Raw genomic sequence first — 21,094 nt, forward strand, 5'->3', positions numbered from 1 at the left:
AGTCCTCCAGTCTGCATTTTAAAAAATGTAGATAGCAGTCAACATAGTTTATCGTTTTACAGTGTTTTTGGGAGAACATTTTTTTTCTATTTGTTATACCGTGGTACGTCATGCTTTATTTCTTTAATATGGCGCCGCTTCTTGTTTGTTTTACGCAACATGCGCCACACACTGGATACAGCAGGGCACGAGCTGCCATTCATTAAGAGCAGGGAGCCCACCAGGTCCAATGTCCTGCTGCTGGATTGGGAGCCTGCCAGCGTCCAGTGTCCTGCTCATTTTCGCTGCCAGGGTAACTGAGCATGCCGTCCTCCAGTCTGCTTTTCATAAAATGTAGGTAGGAGAAAACATAATTTATTGTTTTACAGTGTTCTGGGGAAAACTATTTTTTTCTATTTACATTACCGCCATACGCTACACTTTATTCTATTAAAATGGGGGCCGATCCGTGCTTTTGTTTTAAATACAAATGCAAAAACAACAGTTGATGGACAGAATACAGAACAATGTCATACATTCACCCCAGTACAGAGATCTGGGCCTAAATCCATCGTTTTTTTGCACACCACACCACCCCAGTTCAGACATGGCCAAATGCAAATCAGCCTTGACCCTGTGCCTCATGGGAAGAGTCCAGCCCGAACTGCCAAGCCATGTCTTCCCTGGGTCAGAATCAAGCATCCTAGGACCGGTTTCTGCTATCAGCCGTCTTCAGCCAAAATAGCTTGACTCCAGTGGCGTGGAGAGCACGGGGCTCACGGCTGAGCATACCCATCCCACTGTGGTGAGCAAAAAAACGATGGATTTAGGCCCAGATCTCTGTACTGGGGTGAATGTATGACATTGTTCTCCATTCTGTCCATCAATTGTTGTTTTTGCATTTATTTTAAACACAGCCCATGCCACACAGTTGCGCTGCCATTGTATTGAGAGCAGGGAGCTCACCAGCGTCCTGCAGCTGCTATTCATTAGAGTAGCAAGGAGCCGACCAACGTCCTGCTGCTGCCATTCATGAAAAGCAGTGAGCCTGACAGCTTCCAGTGTCCTGCCACGGTGACTCTGTATGCAGTCCTCCAGTCTGCATTTCATATAATCTAGGTAGCAGAAATCATAAATTTTCATTTTACGTACTCATTCAGAGCATTTGCCGTATAGGAGAAGATCTTTAGCAGAGCATGTTTTCCTTCTTGGCAAATAATTTAATACAATGCAAGCTTTACAACCCATTCCATATGTTTGAGAGTATATATTTTATTCTTTAAGTTAAATCTCCTTTCCTTTAGTTTCCAAACATGTTCATCCCCAGCTAACAGTTTTAATGGCTTAGACACATTTCTCTCCAAAAGGTTTCACGTGGCATTACTTATTACATCCAGACTTCTATTTTTAAATGTCACCACTGCGCATAAATTATGTGACTATTTTGTGTGACTTCAATGTTAAGGTGTCATAACTGCAAGTCGTTATTCCTGACTTCCTTAATGAGTACGTGTAATCTAAACCGCGAAAACTCATTTCCTCCTCGGCAGTCTTGACACTACTTTTCTGTGTTGCGCCACCTACGTTAAGGTCTGTGTCAAAAAAAATCATAATTTACACTTTCCTCTGATACTTTCCTCTCACTAACAGCAAGCGCAAGGCTATACACTTTTGTTGACTCGCCTAGTGACGTCCTCTTAGTGGGCGTAGCATGTTTAGCAGTGCTGTTGGCCTAGAGAAAGCGTGACTCTCCCCTCCCCCGCACCCATGTAGCCAACAGGCTGTAACTGCCCCTGGAGTTCTAGGAGAGACCACTTGTCCCTCCGTTTGGGCGACCCCATTCAAGAATGGCGCCGCCCCCTAAGGACCTTAAATTAACTGCTCACCAATCATGACCTTACCGCCTGACCAAGGAATAGCAATAAATACGACAATTGATGACCTGTAAACGGGATAAAGTTCTAAGGAACAGAAACCTATTAGTCAGACACTCTTTTCCTCTATAAACATTAGTAGCAAAACTGCGAAAACCTTCAAAACACACAATACCAATCATCTGCTTCAGGGGATGGTGGGTGGGGAAAAAGAATTACAGCCTCCTAGAGGCTGGAGGGGCAGGCCGTGGCGCAAGGAGTCAGAGAGGCAGACTTCAGCGCGCCACGGCCTTTTAACCCCTCTTCGGCCAGGCCGGATCTAACCGGCCTGGACTTTGTTCCATAGTGACCCGGACGTAATTCAATCACGTCCGGGTCACTCCGGGACCCGGGGTCCAATGTACGTTGGGGCGCGCCCACTGCGTCATGGTGACGCGATGGGGGCGCACCTCCAACAGCTAGAGCGGGTAGCGGGTGGGGGCCTGTGCGCCCCACCATACCTGCAGCAGGGCCGATGTGGGCCCAGCTTTTCCTTTCACTTCCAGCTCAGACCCTGGAAGGGAACAAGGCAGCAGTTGGTACTTTCAAAATCTGCCATGATTGACAAAATCTGATTATCTGGCCTTGGTGCCTGCCTCCTCTGTTCGTATCTAAGGCTGGTAAGTTTACTCAGGCATTGCTTAATTTGAGCCGGTGGTTGCCAGTTTGAGGAACTGCCACTTATTCTTGGGGACTGGCACTTATTTTCACACATACACAAATCCGAAAACAGAGGAAGAGCAAGGCAAAAGAAAGTCATTAAAGGACAAAGCAGGAACCTGCAATTAGTGGAATGATGGTGTGGTAAATAAATAAATAATACCTCTATTTTTGAATGGATAAATGAATAACAGATAGCTCAATAAATAAGAGTCAAGATTCGAGGTAGTAGGAGTTTTGCAGGTTTATTACAGCATAAAGGACAGGAACAGGACAACCTGCATAGGAATAGGATGGCAGGGCCTGACAGGGGGGCCCCGACAGCTGCCGGGCAGGATCTGGGATGAGCGCGCTAACATTTAATAACAATACACGATCATATATACTAAAACAGTTGCATTACAATACATACGATAGGCGGAGCAGTGGGTGTGGTCAATAGCAGTCGCGAAAGATAAGGGTGAAAGTAGGTGTAACAGAGGCGTATACATAGACATGTGATGTAAACGTAACAGAATATGTCATGAATGGGGCGGAAACATGGAGGGGGCTACCTAAGGAGCCGGGACCTCTGACCTAATGGTGCGCGCAAACTGACAATGACGTGTTACTAGAAGAAGCTGGGGGCTACGAACTCTGTGCTAGGAGCAGAGACTGAAGTCTGGAGAGTCAGGGCGACATGTACCTAAGCAGTATCTAGTATCTGATGTTTAGAGAACATGTTGATAGAATCCAAAAGTTATCGGGGTAAAGGCGAACAGACTCTAAGACTGGAGCATGCATTACTCTACATGTAGTGCGTGATGAAGAATATTAAATGATCATTAATACAGTATTTCTCCAACATGGAGACGTAGAGGCTAGACAATGACGGAAACTATTGATGCGATTCAGTAGCTTAGGAATGCAGAGAAGGAGGGCTGGACTGATAACTAGAATCATAACTTACTCTTGGCAGACTCAGAGGCAGAGCCAGGCTGAACCGGGCACTGTGAGGCAGGAAGTAAGTGAAGGGTCGAGGATACAGGTGGGGGCTGTATCTCTCCTCAGCGAGGCTCAGGAGACAGGAGCTGAATCTAGTGTCCGGGCCCTTTTGAGGCCTAGAAACGGGGACTTTACAATGAAATAACGTGCACACTGAGAAACGTGGCAACGTAGCTTTACATAGGCCGGATATTCGTAGTAGTCACGAGAACTGGAAACTGGCATACTGGAGATGGACACAACTATAATTGCGTCTTTAATCGAACATGGTGAATACATATGCATATCAATCATGCACACATAACATATGATGGATGACACGTAGGGACACAGAACATGGCAAAATTTACTTTTCCACATTCCCTCCTTGTCACTACGTTTCCATCAGGAAACATCAATATTCATGATACCATCTATCATTTCATACAGTATCATTTGCTCGTCTCGAATTTTCTTGGAACAGGATTTAGAACGGGGCTTGGGACTAGGAATACAAGAGGTAGCACAAATGCCGCAAATCGCAGGGCCACATTGTATACAGAGGCAGCAGCTGAATATGATCGCTACTGCAATACCTAGAAAGGACAAGACTTTCCATCCCCAAGCGGAAATTATATTCCAGAACCAACCGGACCATGTCCAGGTGCCTGGATCTTGGTGTAACAGATGGGCAATTTTATGGAGTCTGGTTATAGCTGAATAAACAGACGGCGCGTTATTTGGAATGAAAATGCAGCAACTAGATCCGATGACTCTACAGGCCCCGCCCCTATCGGCCAATATGACGTCAAGGACGAGACGATTCTGTAAAACGACAAATCTCATAGCAGATTGCTCTTCAGTTAAGTTACCTAGAGCAGAGGCAGTCTCATTAACTACTGCTTCAAGGGTTCTGGTTAACCTACGAATTAGCTTACTATTCTGGATAGGTCCTATAAAGAAGAAGAAACCTCTATTGAAATCTGTATACTGTTCTAGAGCAGTTTCAGTATAATCGACAATTGGGGACTCAATCTCCCTTCTATGTCTAATGTGTACCAGATGTGTGTTTCTATGATAATCAGATGGAGCTAGGAAAACAGGTGGCAGTAGGAAGGCAATGTAACAGGTTCCCTCCCAATCGAGGGGCAGACGAACATATGCGGTCTGACCACAAATAAAATAAGAATGACGTGAAGCTTTGAAAATAGATTTCCCACTGTCACTATACTTGACAATAGTAGTACAATCGCTGTGTCCTACATGTACGGAACCATTATTTCTAACACATAATTCGCCTTTGACTGGTAGTACTGAAATAGCAGGTAAGTCTGGAGTGGAATCAGACTGAACATTCAGGACCATAAAATTCGAAGAATAATTACCTAAGTTGTAAACTTCGTTTTCTAGATCTAACCCTGTTCTGTGGGGAAGACCTTGCTTGTCTGGGAAACATGTACTGTTAAGAAAAGACATATCTGTTGAGGATGATGTTAACGTGGACCATGCTCCACACGAACCATTATGAGAAAATGGATAAGGAAAGAGTGGCAGAACTCCCTTCGGTGTCTGGAAAGGGGGGAGTCGACCACACACCCAACAATTAGTGGCATTGCTGGTCTGGTGTGAATAATGTAACATGCGGATAAAAGAATTGTTACGCATAGCGAGGCGGTAAGAGAGTTCATGAGGAGGCAGATCACTAAACGTGTGCTCTACTGTAGCATTAGAGGACTTATTTACATGAGAAACTGGAAAATACAGATAAAACGCATAACTGGTGCAGGAAATCATAATACTGAGAAATAATATGAAACATAGAAAAACGATACATCGGATTGAGTTTTGACTAACTCTCTCACTATGGGGGTCTATTTTATACATGTCAGAAACCGGTCTAACCGTTTCACCTAGGGGAGGACTTAGACAATCAAACTGGCTGACTTATTTTACTAGACCTTAGCTTTTTCTTATACTCCTGTTGCGGAGTTGTCTCTAACAGGGAGGGTGCAGTATCATTGTCTTTTGCGGGACAGTCCTTAAGAATAGTACTTTGGCAGTCCTTTAAATCCTCGGAAATGTTCTTTGAAACTGGTTTCAATCCATAAAACCTTTTGATATGCGAAAGATGCACCCAGCCTTTGCGTCCCTCCAATTTCACGGCTGTGCGGGTGGCCAGGAGGACCTGTCGGGGCTCCTTCCAGCGAGGCTCCAGCGGACTTGAACGATCGAAATTTCGCACTAGGACCATGGATCCGGGAACGATTTCATGCGGTGCCACCTCGGTATTGTCTGGAAATGCGGCGGCAACCTGTGAACGACAAGAGTTGAGGGCAGACATCAAGGAAGCTAGGTAATCTGTCAGCATATTACTTGAAACATCGGTAATACTTCGAGGTCTAGGTGTACCCCACATGTTAGGGGGGCGGCCGAAAACGACCTCATACGGGGACAGACCTGATCTGGAATGTGCGACCATGTGCATATAGAACAGGGCGACCGGCAGAGCTATGAGCCAGTCCACACCTTTCTCTTGACAAACTTTTGCAATGCGGATTTTCAGGGTCTGAATATGTCTCTCTACGAGACCAGCTGCTTCAGGATGGCGTACACAATGGAACTTCCACTGGTACCCTAACAAAAGGGACACGTGTTTCATGAGTTCAGATGAGAATGGCTGGCCGTTGTCAGAATATACGACCCTAGGGAGTCCGTAACGGGGGAAGAACTCACGAACCAACTGCTTGGCAGTGGTCGCGGCTGTGTAGTCTGGAACTGGATATGCCTCCGTCCACCTGGACAAAGCGCATACAACTACAAGGACATACTTGAAACCTCGACATCGCTCCATCTGAATATAATCCATTTGGAGGACTTCAAAAGGGTGGTCAGGAGGCTGGAATCCCCCTTGTTCCACCGGGACACTTTTACCTGGATTAAACTGACAACATATCATACAGGTACGGACTTTCTGCTTGGCTGCAGCTCGTAAATGCTTGTTGAACCAAATATTCTGGATACTGTCTAACATAGCTTTTTCTCCTAAATGTGCTGGACTATGTGCGGTATTGATAATGACTTGAACCATGGAGTCGGGGAGAAACCATGTGGCCTTTCCCTTCGTCAACCATCCCTGATCTGTCTGGACCCCTCCTTGTTCGGACCATTTCTTGATTTCATCGGGAGTAGCATGTAACTGGATATCTATGACATCTTGAGTAGGGTCTTTGACTGTCATACATGTAATCGGATCTGGAGTATGTGTCAGTGTCGGATTAACTGAAGTGTCTGGAGTCTGAGCTGTAAGCTTGGCTGTGCGATCTGCTAGATCATTACCCTGAGAAATAGTGTCAGTAACTTTCGTATGTGCTTTGCACTTCATGATAGCAATGGATGTCGGTAAATGTATTGCATCTAACAGAGCTTGAATAAGGAGACCATGCTGAATCTTGGTTCCATGAGAAGTCATGAAACCTCTCTCCTGCCAGAGCACTCCGAAGTCGTGTACAACTCCAAATGCGTAAGTGAATCGGTGTAAACATTAACTTTCAGGTTCTTGGCACGTATGCAGGCTTGCGTCAGAGCAACTAGCTCTGCTGCTTGAGCAGACAGGGTGTCAATACGGTGTGTTTCAATAACTTCAGTGTCAGTAGTCACTGCATACGCGGCTACTAGTTCTCCTGTACTAGTTCTCATGCATGAACCATCCACATAAAGCGTCAGGTCGGGATCTGGTAATGGAATATCTGTCAGATCTTGTCTTGGCTTGGTCATGATGTTAACTACTTCCACACAGTCGTGTGTGGCAGAATTCGAAGTAACTGATGGTAACAATGTAGCAGGATTTAAAACGTTGCAGCGTCTGATTTCTATGTGTGGCTGGAACAGTGTCAGTTCATAACCTGTTAAACGTGCAATTGTCAAGTGCTGAGTTTGTGTTCGGTTTAAAAGAACTTCCACGGAGTGTGGAACTTGTACTGTCAGGGAGTGTCCTAATACTATGGAATCACTTTGTCTAATAGCTAGTGCTGTGGCTGCAACTGACTTGAGGCACGCAGGCAGAGCCTGGGCTACAGGATCTAATGTGCTCGAAAAATAAGCACAAGGCTTGTATTGTCCTGCTTGATCTTGTGTGAGAACAGATAATGCTGTACCTTCGCGTTCTGTGACGAAAAGTGTAAAAGGCTTACTGTAGTTCGGTGTTGCTAGAACTGGGGCTTGACATAGGGCTTTCTTTAACTCATTGAAACTAAGTGTATGTTCAGATGTCCAAGGGAGGACAGTCGATACGGCTGCCTCCTGTGTCGTTAACTGTATCAGTGGTTTAGCTAGAAATGCATACTGAGGAATCCATTGTCTGCAATAAGAAGTAAGGCCGATAAAAGCACGTACCTCCTTCTGGGTCTTGGGCTGAGGAAGACTCGCTATTAACTGGATACGGTCTGGTGTCAACTGCCTACCCCACTTGGACAGTAAGTGGCCTAAATAGATCACTTGCTGGACACAGAATTGAAGCTTCGAAGGGGACACCTTGTGCCCCATCTCGGCTAGGAAATACAAGACTGTAAGGGATGCTTGTTCGCAAGCATGTTCAGAACGGGCTGTGATCAGTAGATCATCGACATACTGGAGCAGGGCAGTGTCAGTTGGCATGTGAATGTTGTCTAGTTGTCTCTTGAGTGCTTGACTATAAATACTAGGACTTTCTGTGAAACCTTGAGGAGCGCGTGTGAACATATAGCTCCTTCCATTTAAACAAAATCCGAAAAGAAACTGGCTGTCTGGATGAATGGGGACACTAAAAAACGCGTTCTTGAGGTCTATGACAGTGAAAAATGAAGCTTCAGAATCAATGGCTGTCAATAGGGAAGAGATATCTGGGACAACTGGGTACTGGGGAATAATACATTTGTTAAGTTCTCGAAGGTCAATCACTAAACGATATACTGGAGGTGCATTTGGATCAGTACGTTTCATAACAGGAATGATCGGAGAATTGCATACATTGGAGTCGGTTTCTACAACTACTCCTTGAGCGATGAGCTCGTCAATAATTTTGGATAAGGCTGCTACAGCCTCAGGTGGCAATATGTACTGTCTGATTCGTGGCAGGACTACACCTGGCTTGAGAGTCACACGATGGGGTGTGATTTGCATAAAGCCAACATCAGTTGGACCTTGCGCCCATAGATGCTGCGGAACATTGGACAATCTTGGATCAAAATCTCGTAATACATAGTGACCCTTGAAGTCACGTAGGAACAACCGTATTCCCTCTGGGGAACAGCATATAACTGCACCTAACTCTTTCAGTGTCTTAATGCCTAATAGATTTTCTGGACATGACTTAGTAAGTAACAGATCAGTAGTGCGGGACAGTGGACCTACTTCTAGAGTAACTGGCTTTGATATTTCATTTACAATAGGTTTTCCTGAAAATCCAAGGGAAACATTTCTAGAGCCTGAGAGCGGAGCCCCTGGAACTTCGGCGTGACTTATAGTGGTCCTACTTGCCCCTGTATCAATCAGAAACTTTCTGTCTTTCCCTAATACTTGACTGTGAACATAGGGACCTTCTTGATCTACAGGTATCTCGATGAGAGGCAAGCCTACCTCCCTCTCTAGGCTGTTTCATGAATATGGCTGATACTCTGGATACTCGGACTGTGCATACTGGTACATCTGCTGTGTAACATGCTGTGTTGCAGCGATGGGCTGCGGTACAGTAACTGTCTGTGGTGCATTCTGTGGCTGAGGAGTCTGTGTAACTTGTTCTTGTCTAGGCGGACGTGGTCTTTCTTTAGTCTTACCGGTAGCTATGTTGTGTTTCAGAACTGCACACTCGTTTATAAAATGACCTGGCTGTTTACAATAATTGCAGTTTCCTTTAACGGGAGCTGCAGGATGACTGGCTTGATTCGGACCCCTCTTCTGACTGTCTTGAGGAACAGATTGTGCAACTAGTACTTTCATTTTCGTATCTTTCATACGTTTTCTCTCGTGATCTTGCTCTTCTCTGATTCTATTCTGGTGATATTGAAGCATCTGTAACATCTGGGATGGGGTATTAGCTTGCCAGGTACTTTCGACTTTCAAAACTCGATTCTTAACTTGTGGACTTGAATTCTCGACTAGTTTAGTAACAAAAAGATGAGGGTATGACTCGCTACTCGTCTTGAGGCCACTGTTTATAATAAAACATTTTTCAAATCTAGAGTAAAAATCACTAATATCTTCGTCTTGTTTCTGTTTACATGCTGAGATTGCATCCCAGTCTTCCTTTTTAGTTGCTAATAGTCTGGGCAAAACTTGTATTAATAGTTCAGGTAATTCTTTACATTTATCTCCAAGACCGGTACCTGGTACTCGTGCCTTATCTTCAGCTTCTAGAACTGCCCAATCGATCCTTTTCTCTCCCACCTCCCATTCTTTTTCCTTGAGTTTCTCATATACCCCTGCGGGCAACAGGACCTTTAACATTTTAATAATATCTGGATACGTGTATTCTCCCATACGGAGCATGTCTTTTAATTCTCGGTGGAACCCTGCTGGATCTTTGTCATGACAGGGAATTAACTTTTTCATCTCTAAGAGTTCCATCTTTGTGATAGGGGTGTAAACAAACACTCGTTGCATTTCACCACCCTCTGTCTTAACTGGATGCACTTCTCGTAACGGATTCTGTCTGTCTATGTAAAAGGGTTTACTTTCTGGAGGTGAGACATGAACAAAATGCGGGTTCAAAAACGTTCTGTATTTGTGGCGCTGTTCTAGAATGACACTAATCAAATCGGTACCTAAACCTTTCCATTTGTACTGGAGTAACTCGTTCCGGACATCATGTAACGGACCTGGATCAGAATGTTGACCCTCATACAATGTAATGAGGTGCTGGATCATATACATACCCACCAGTCGTTGCTCGGCTGGGGGCATTTTCAGAAACATTTGTGCCACTATTTCGTCTGGAAAAGTGGTAGAATCAGTAATCCATCGGACTGCTGATCGGACTAGTTCTTGTTCATGCATAGTACTTAACTCGCTATAACCGATTCGTGATTTCAGAATGTGATCGGTAGCTTGAAATACTTGTTCCAGAGAACCTTGTTCTGGTGCTGGATGATGTAAAACTGACTTGTGTTCTAGGCGTAAATGGCGATCTGGAAATCTAGATTTTCCTACATACGCTATTCTGGCGGGATTCTCGTCCTCTACCTCTTCAGTAGAAGAGTCATTTTCTTTCTCGCTTACTTGTGCTGCCTTACGTTGATCATGTAACCTTATTATTTCTTTACGAATCTTCTTGTACATACTCTCTATACTACTGATGGTCTTATGCTTACCCTCGGCTATATTATCACTCCACCTTGTCAGGATTTTCATTTCGGCTCGATCTTTGGTCGGATAATCTTGTTCTCTTATTAGACAATTAATCAGGAACTTTAATAACATGAGCTGGATCTCAGCTTTCCTTTGAGACATGACTTCACTAATACTTTCTGGATCATCCCCTGTACGGATGAAACGATATATTCTGTCTAGATCTTCTTTCATATTCGGTAGGGTGACTAGATACTCGGTCACCTTTCTCACGCGTAATGAATATAAAACCATATTATCCTCGCCTGGGACTGGATCATAGCCACATTCGGTAAGGGCTTTTCTTATTTCTGCAACAGACTGATATCTGGGCGTACGCTGTGACGCTTGTGCATGTAATTCGGCTAACGTTAAACGCTTGTGTGGCGGCGGGGTTCCTGGAGGACCTCCCCCTGCGGCCCCTAAACTAGAGTCGTCTACTGATGCTCTTCGTCCTGGCAGAGTGGGAAATGGAAATGCAGGCTGGACTTGTATGGCGGGCTGGACCGGGGGTACCGTAACAGGTACTCCGGTGTCTGGAGGAGCGGGAAGTGCCTGATTTACAGGGACTGGCGGAGCAGGAACAGAATTTGCATATTCTGGGACTGTGTCGTCCAAATAGGACGAAATGAAAATATCAGCTGCGGTTGGTTTGTGACGTAGCTTGAGCGGAACTAATGGTGGCGGGAAATTACTGGATGCCTCCGGGGTCGTTTTTGGCAAGCCCTCGGCAAGAAGAGGATACATACCCTTGATGAGGGCATGCCTCTGTCTGTCTGACTGTTCGGTTTTAACTCGTTCACCAATCTCGATTAGTTCCCTTTCCTGGGCTCGTTCCAAGGATTCTCTACTTAGTTCTGACTTTCTGATTTCTTTTTCGGTTCTTTTATGAGATTCTTTGCGCCATAACTCGATGGCATCTTTCTGTGACTGTCTGGCTTTCTTTTTCCATAATGCTTCTTCTACTCTCATGATGCACTCGGCATCCCATGTACCCGATACGGGCCATCTATACTTTTCTTCTAACTGTTTGGTATACTCTACCCATAAATCTAGATATAGTATGGCACTTATGCCATGCTTTTGATACATAAAATGACCTGGACTGTCCCTAGGCGGGACAGGAACTGCTTCTTCTAGCAGACCCTTTCTAGTTTTTAACTGACGTAATCTCGAAAAGAGGGACATTGCAAACTTGAATCTGAACACAATACAATACACGAGGAACAATAACAATTGAGAAAACAATTCAGGCATACCACGACATTGAAAATACATTGAATAACATTATGAAACAACAGTTCGGACAGAATACTACCTGGAACACTGAGAACAGAAACACATGAATTTCTCGAGAACGGAACAGACTAGAATTACTGGATGCGCTGCTGAAACAGCACGGAACATACCGGTCCCATAAAGGGACGCATCAAGACCCGTATCCACCTAGGTGAACACTTCGTTTCAGATCTGCGTACCCAGACCCATCGGACCAGAGACAATTTAGATTGACCCTGTCTAGATACTACCCCAGCAACGGTACTCACCGGGCAGCAAGAACGGAAGGCCTCGGACTGGACTGGACTGCTTCGACGCCGGACGGACGAACTTCGGACTTCTGTTACGGGTGGGCCTCCGGATACCTCGGACCTTGGACTCTCGGCTTGGGCTCTGGTCGGGACTCGCCGCGTTCCTCCACCGTCTCGTCTGGATGCTGGACCGCCTCCTCCGTCTCCTCCGTGGGCCTGAGGGATACTTAAAGCAGAAATATCTGCCGGTGCGCAGAAGAGTTCCGTCACGACTGCAGAGGGTCAGGGGGTCGGCGTGGCTTCACCGACGCGTGGGGAAAGGGCAAGTCCCTGTTCGGGCGCCATTATGTGGTAAATAAATAAATAATACCTCTATTTTTGAATGGATAAATGAATAACAGATAGCTCAATAAATAAGAGTCAAGATTCGAGGTAGTAGGAGTTTTGCAGGTTTATTACAGCATAAAGGACAGGAACAGGACAACCTGCATAGGAATAGGATGGCAGGGCCTGACAGGGGGGCCCCGACAGCTGCCGGGCAGGATCTGGGATGAGCGCGCTAACATTTAATAACAATACACGATCATATATACTAAAACAGTTGCATTACAATACATACGATAGGCGGAGCAGTGGGTGTGGTCAATAGCAGTCGCGAAAGATAAGGGTGAAAGTAGGTGTAACAGAGGCGTATACATAGACATGTGATGTAAACGTAACAGAATATGTCATGAATGGGGCGGAAACATGGAGGGGGCTACCTAAGGAGCCGGGACCTCTGACCTAATGGTGCGCGCAAACTGACAATGACGTGTTACTAGAAGAAGCTGGGGGCTACGAACTCTGTGCTAGGAGCAGAGACTGAAGTCTGGAGAGTCAGGGCGACATGTACCTAAGCAGTATCTAGTATCTGATGTTTAGAGAACATGTTGATAGAATCCAAAAGTTATCGGGGTAAAGGCGAACAGACTCTAAGACTGGAGCATGCATTACTCTACATGTAGTGCGTGATGAAGAATATTAAATGATCATTAATACAGTATTTCTCCAACATGGAGACGTAGAGGCTAGACAATGACGGAAACTATTGATGCGATTCAGTAGCTTAGGAATGCAGAGAAGGAGGGCTGGACTGATAACTAGAATCATAACTTACTCTTGGCAGACTCAGAGTCAGAGCCAGGCTGAACCGGGCACTGTGAGGCAGGAAGTAAGTGAAATGTCGAGGATACAGGTGGGGGCTGTATCGCTCCTCAGCGAGGCTCAGGAGACAGGAGCTGAATCTAGTGTCCGGGCCCTTTTGAGGCCTAGAAACGGGGACTTTACAATGAAATAACGTGCACACTGAGAAACGTGGCAACGTAGCTTTACATAGGCCGGATATTCGTAGTAGTCACGAGAACTGGAAACTGGCATACTGGAGATGGACACAACTATAATTGCGTCTTTAATCGAACATGGTGAATACATATGCATATCAATCATGCACACATAACATATGATGGATGACACGTAGGGACACAGAACATGGCAAAATTTACTTTTCCACATTGGGACAGGGAGTGTCTGGTAGTGTATTAAAGGGTGATGAGGTGGATTTAAGAGCACGCAGCCTTGATATTCACTGCATCAATGCTTAATTGCACTGGCCGCAGGCTTCTGGGAAGAGCTTTTGGCACAAAGACTCATTCTTTCACAAATTAAGCGCCGCTCTCATGCATTTAGCAGTTGAGGGAGTGTTCTGGAGGAATACTTGTGTGTGCAAGTGTGAGAGCACAAGTCCGCACTTTTCAAGGGAAATGATGCCATCTTTTTCTATTTTTGCAGTTGTGGTTGTGCTTGGCTGTAAAAGACTCCAGTTTTTGAGAATGTACAAAGAAAACATGCAGTATAGTACAATGTATAGCGTTTTCATCCACAGGCACGTTATTATTCTGTCATCCATTCATGGTATGCTTCACTTCTATGCCATTTCAGACCATGAAGGCATCCCGTTTCGCAGATACGAACTGAGGTCCGTTGTCTCAAGTGATCATCTTGGGTATTCCTTCTCTCACGAATGTTGCTGTCAAGAAAGACTGTACCGCCTCCGTGTCCACTGTCTCTCTCACTTCCACCTCCGGCCACTTTGAATATCTGTCCACCAAAATGATGGCGTATTTCTGCACTCCTTCGATGTTGAGGATCGGCCCAATAATGTCTATGGACACCATTTCCCATGGGCTGGACGGAATGGTGAATTTTCCTATGGGGGGGTCTCAAAAGCGTCTGTGTTTTGTCCGCCCTGCTGCATGACTCGCACATTCTTACATGCCTCTCTATTTGGTTGTCCATGGCGGGCCACCAGTATGCTTGTTTTGCTCGGGCCTTCGTTTTCGTGATGCCGAGATGTCCTTCGTGGAGGATCGTTAGGAGATGTTCTACCAAGCTCTGCGGGAGAATCACCTTGTCTCCTCTCAGTAAGAAGGTTGGGTTGTCTCCGATTGATAATTCTTCTCGAACTTCCCAGAATTTTTTCAACTGGCTATCGAGATGTTTCTTGTCCGGCCATCCATGTATCACATAGCCTTTCACAGCTTCTACCATTTCATCTTGGGTGTACGCCTCCTTCCATTCCTGTTTGCTGATCACCTGCTCGTGATCTTGTGTTACTGCCACCATCTAGTCTTCCCACCCTGAGGGTTCTTGGTCTTCTGCTCCTTCCATGGCGGCTGCCCTGCTCAAGAAATCAGCAACCCTGTTTTAGCTCCCCGGAGTGTACTCTACTTCGTACACAAAGTCTAGTAACCTCAAGGTCATCTTCGCAATGCGTGGTGTGGCGTTGGCATGACCACAGGACGTGAGGACGTTCACCAGGGGTTTGTGGTTCGTGCGAAGCAGGAAACTGGAACCCCATAAAAACTGTCGGAACCGTTCCATGGCCCACACAGCGGGCAGCATTTCTTTTTCTATTACGCTAAACTTTTTTACTTTGGGCGCGAGTGATCTGGAGGCAAAACTGACCGTGGAGATTTCCCCTTCTCCTGACTTCTGCATCAATACCACCCCTAGGCCTTTGTCGCTAGCGTCTGTGGTCAATATAGACAGGGCTGTCAGGTCAAATCCTTTGAGTGGTACCGCATTGCAGATTTCTTGCTTGAGGGCCTCAAACTCTCCTTGTTCCTCCGTGGACCACTTGAACGTGTTCTTCTCTTTCAATAGTTGCCTTAGGTGGTGGGTCTTGGAAGCAAAGTGTGGAATGAATTTACTGTAGAACTCTGCCATTCCTAAAAACTACCTGATGTCCTCCTTCTTGGTCGGCGTCGGTGCATCTCGTATGGCGGTAACATTTGCTCTTTTCGGTTTATTCCCTTTTCGCTGATTTCGTGTCCCAGGTACGTCACTGACTTTACTCCAAATTTGCATTTCGCCCATTCCGCTGTGAGTCCGTTTTTCTCCAGTATGGACAACACCGCATGTAGTTTGTCATCGTGGTCTCTCTTTGATTTACCCATTATGAGGATGTCGTCCTGGAAGTATTGCACTCCCTCCTCCTTCTGGAATAGCTTGGGCATAAGTTTTTGGAATACTGCGGCTGCCGACGCCAAACCGAACGGCATCCTTACAAACTTATAGCATCCGAAGGGAGTTATGAACGACGTGAGGTGACTGCAGGATGGGTGCAGCGCAATTTGGTGATACGCTGACGACAGGTCCACTATGGAGAACCATCTTATGCCCTTCGTTTTTGCCAGCATTTCATTAATCCTGGGAAAGGGGAATTTGTCAACCCACATGTTCTTGTTCAGTTCTCTGAGATCCACACAGAGACGCACTTTCCCATTCAGTTTCTGTGCTACCACGAGAGGAAAGAGCCATTCTGCGCTCTCTATGGCTTCTATGATGCCACTCCTTTCCAGGCGCTCCAACTCCCCTTGTACTGCTTCTCTGCTGCGAAACGGAATGTTCCTGACCTTATGACACACCGGGCGTGCTCCTTCCTTCAAGCATATTTTATGCGGGAATTTGGTCATCTCGCCAATGGAAGACTTCCGGGTATTCTCTCCTCCGTGCGTCTTCCTCATATCCTCTTTCCGTGTCCGTCATCAACACCTTTTCGATTCCGCCCGGGTTGAGCTGTATACCCAAAGCCCCTTGGTCCATCCAGCCTAATACTGACGGCCCCTTTTCGGCCACGTACAGCTTGCAATCTGCCAAACGTGAGGGGACAATATCCTACCATGGGTATCCGCTCGCCTGTGTAGGTTACTGGGCGTATGTCCGGTGGAACTAGGTCCGCCTTCATCTCCTTCTGGAAGTCTCTCTCCCATACTGTCCTTTGGACTATAGTATAAGGAGAACCCAAATCTGCTACGATGTCAATCGCCACTGCTTTTATTCTCATCCTTAGTACTGGCTTCTTGGATCCTGTGCAGTTTATCCCCAGGACTTGGTCATTTATACATAACACTTCGTCTCCATCTTCCTCTTCTGCCTGGACCTCATCTTCCTCCTCGTCCTCCTGGGCCACGTATTTCACCTCAGCTCTCCTGGGTCGGCGTCTGAATACTTTTTCGTAGTGACCCATGACGCCGCAATACGAGCACTTGGCCCTGAAGGCTGGGCAAACCTTGTCATTACCCCTGTGCGTGGGGCTTCCACACCTGTAGCAGTTTTCCTTGCTTTCCCACTTGGTCTTTTGCATTCCTCCTGCTTTCTGTTGGTATCTCCTTTGGGACTGCGTCTTGTATGCTCCCGCCTGGGTATTTTTCTTGTTTGTTCCCTTCTGTTACCTTGCACACCACTGTTTCGCTGATGGTGTCCTTCCTTGCCGCTTCTGCGCATCTTTTCAATAGATCGGCTTTTTTCACTAGTGCCAATACTTCCTTGAGTGGTGCGTCTCCGTTCACCCACAACTTCTCTTGAATGGCAGTGTTGGACGTGTGCATAATTATTTGGTCTCTCACCAATTCGTCGGGCAATGTTCCGAACTTGTATGTCAATGCTAATTTTTGCAAAGCTGCTACGTACTCATCGATTGTCTCGCTTCCCCCTTGTTTCCTCTGGAAGAAGATGCACCTATCTATGGCCACGCACACTACCGGCCGATAGTGCGAGTCTAGATCTTTGATGGCATGCTGTAATTCATCAGTGTCCGTGGGTGGTCTCAGTCACTTCACCAGGTTGTCATATACCATGATCCCTTCTGGTCCTAGATTATGTAGGAGTATTTTCTTCCTCCTGGAACTCGAGTACTCCCCTCACCTTCTTCTTCTAGGGCCGAAAGGTCATTCAGAAAATATATTTTCCAGTCTTCCCATGGCATCGTAGGTTCTCCCCTCTTGGGTAGGACCGGAACTAGGTTGGTAAGGGAGGATGATTGCGCTCACATTTTTCACGCGTCGCGTTGTGCCTGATTTTGCGCAGTGCTGACGTTGGGCAGGCTTCCCGGCGGTTGTTTCTCCTCCTGCCTTCCTTCCTGTTCGCGCACAGGGCTTCCACCGTCGCTGCTGGACGTGCCGGGTAATTCCAGGGCTGCTTCTGGTACCACATGCTAGTCCTTGGATCGTCCCTTGATAGCTTGCAAGTCGCGGTAGCGCCAACCAGCTGTCCACCGCCTGCCCTTGTCGCTATCTGCTGCGGGGCTTCCTCCGTGCGACTCCTCTGTCTCTTGTCTGTTGTCCGGTAGACTACAGTCGCTTGCCCTGTCCTTCCCTAAGCGCTCTTCCTTTCTCCTCGCCTGTGCCGTGGTTTGCGCACTCACCAGTCTATTCCACGATGTGAGACTGTGTAGTGGCCTCTGTGGTCCTTCACTCTGCCACCGGGTACCACTGTGGTCTCTTGCTGTGGCTGTGCCAGGCTCCCTCTGCCTCGCTCTGTGTAGTTCAGTTAGCTGGTGCCTGTAGACTTTACCTTTGGCCTGCTCTGATCCCAAGCCTCGTCGCCATTTGTAGCAATACACTTATATATTCTGTAGCAATGCAGCTATATATTGTAGGTAAACAATCTGCAGACTTTTGGCTTATTTATAACTCTTTATTCTCACAGAGCGCTGGGGAACGCGTCCGTCGGGCTCTGAAGTCGCGGCTCCACAAAAGGCCGCACTTCCGGTTCCGCCCGTGGCGCCGCCCCCGGCAACAACTAGACCGTCACTACACTGTTCCTGTAGCCTGCTCACGTGAAGCTCCTTAATTCTATCCTCCATCCTCCCCTTCTCCCTTCCTGTAGCCTTCCCTGTGCCTCATGCTTTGTTCGTAAACCCCCTGTCGCCCCCACCCTCCCTCTCTCCCTTTGCGAGGCCATGTGACCATAGACAGCAACCTGCCCCTTTTCCTATTCAGCAAGGCCTACCGCACACTACGGGAGGCCTCGCACTGCCTAAAATCATTTTGCTCCTGCGAGGCCTCTGTCTCCCTCAGGGAGCTGCGAAGCTGATGTTCCTACCTTTCAGAGCATTACGACCCCGGCGCCTGGGCGTGACCGAGCCTGCCAATGCCCTCGGCTTATCGCCGGGCCAGACACGTCTGTTCCCCTTCCCCTGCTCGGGATGCTCTCTTAGTACATAAGCGCCCCTCCCACTCACCTGCCATTGTTTGTGGCCTGCGGCCTGTGCCCAGAAGCGCATGCCATGACTGCAGCAGCCACACCACGGACAGTCTTACGATGTGGCCTACTCCAACTGCGAAGGGCCTCTTCTTTCAACAAATCAAGCCACCTGGCCTCCGCCAGCAGGAGCAGGGCCTGGGTCACCCTCTCGTCTCCTGCCACAGTTGCTACCCCGTAGGTCAGAGGTGAGTGAGATGCTACACACCTAAAGTGAGATGCTACACACGTAAAGTGCTACACTTACTGTTACTAAGCTACAGCATTAACCCCCTCCTCGCCAAACCTGAACAAAAGCCTTTAACTGAGTCGACAAAAAGCTCCTAACTAAGTATCAGCCCAAAACTAGCCCAAAACCCCTGTGCAGTCTTCTGGACTGCACAACTTCCCCAGAAACCCATGGAAATTAGACCTCCCTTTGGTCAGCCGCCCCCCAAATCCCCATACTTTTGGTCCCGACTCAAAGCATGGAGCAGGGGCTGGGGTGCCTGAGGCCTCATTACACAGAAGGAGCACATGCTAGCGATTGGCACTGTGACTGATACTCTGTTGGTGACTTTGATTGTCGCCGAACTACAGTTAACAGCACTCAACCAGGTCTGTTAGTGGTGTAGCCTCTGCCCTGAGTGGCAGCTATGGTTGAGCTACCTACCTCTGGTAAGTGCTGCCTGGGTGTGTGAGAATGTTGCTGGTTACAGCCTGGTAAATTTATGTATTTACCAACTCACATAATTTCTGTTTCTGACCATTTAATGATGCTTTGCCACCTGGCCACTATCCTATTAGAGTAGACCTCTCTTTCTCAACAAGGAGATCAAGTGAGCATTTGTCGGATGCACAGGCCTACATGCCTTAGCGTCTTGTGTATGAATACATTAATCTGCTCAAAATAGGCAGGAGAATTTACACTATATTATGGTGTGTAAAGCATCTGAATTGATATGCCACTTAGGCGCTTTGTTGATTTTGGTGCCACTATGTTATATTTTTCATATGTAGAGGCTGATTGTGTCAGTATGCTTTTGATTCTTTTTTTTAATTCTTTTTTATTGAAAATAAAGATAAAACAAATAAACACGATAATGGTGCAGTTACAAGACAAAATAGAATACTGAAGGAATACCGAATACATAAATGAAACCATGTAGTACATTGGGTAAAAGGAAAAAAAACCTCTCTAATGTCATCAGTCCCAGCAACTGTCAGCCTATTATGCCGTTGATTCTTGTTTCGTCTAGCACTAAACGTCCCCTTTCTATATGAAACGTCTTCTTTTCTGTCTCTTACAAATGTGACTGTTGTGCTGCTCTGGAGCATAAAAAACGAAGGTTTAATTTTCTCACAACTTTGAGCACCAGTGACCTCTGCTCCTTACATGCACTTATGATGCAAGTCCAACTGAATATTGTTCAGTCACGGATAAGATCCTTTTTGTCATTCTGGATGCACAGTATTATATTTTTATATGACTGAATTCAAACTACTTGCAGAGTGGAAGTGGTAGCTGGTAAGAAGTGCTGTTTATATAATGGCAAGTGCTAGCCTAGCCTATAATGATGAGTACAATGTCTCTTCTTCTTCCACGTCATCATTATTCATAACCCCAATATAGATCAAAATGCAATTAGCACCCACCTCCAGCAGCATTTGGAGCCTGCTACACATGACTCTCACCTGACATCATTTCTCTGTTTTTTCAGTGGTCTCCTCATTTCTTTTTTTTCTTTGTCTGTGACAAGAGTGGCTACAACTCACTTCATGCACCAGTTGGCATCTTCTCACACATTCATTCTGTCCAAACTGGCTCAAGCCACCTACTCACATCCAGAGGACCAGCGTGAGCTTGATGATTCAAAGGACAAGCAGCGGGATTGTGCATGCAAGGAAAGGTCATCAGAGCTACTCACCTTTTTCATGGCCATGGAATAGAGAGCAGTGTGGAATTGTGTTTTTGTCTTGTGAGGTGGCCTTTATAGTTCCCAGTTAGTAGATGGACACAGTAGAGAAAGTTGACTGAGCTCCCACACAAACTGACTAGGAAGATTCATGAGGATACTCTGTTCTTTACCTTTAGGTTATCCTTTGGCTCCTGGAAGCTTGATCACATTT

General features: G+C 46.4%; 1 protein-coding gene across 2 annotated transcripts in view; it reads left to right on the top strand.

Annotated features, from left to right (window-relative positions):
- The window catches only part of LOC144798777 (cytochrome P450 2J2-like), a 446,433-nt gene that overhangs the window by 207,312 nt on the left and 218,027 nt on the right, over positions 1-21,094 (top strand). The window lies entirely within an intron of this gene.

Source organism: Lissotriton helveticus, chromosome 1_2, assembly GCF_964261635.1.
Source record: "Lissotriton helveticus chromosome 1_2, aLisHel1.1, whole genome shotgun sequence".
Classification (NCBI taxonomy): Eukaryota; Metazoa; Chordata; class Amphibia; order Caudata; family Salamandridae; genus Lissotriton; species Lissotriton helveticus.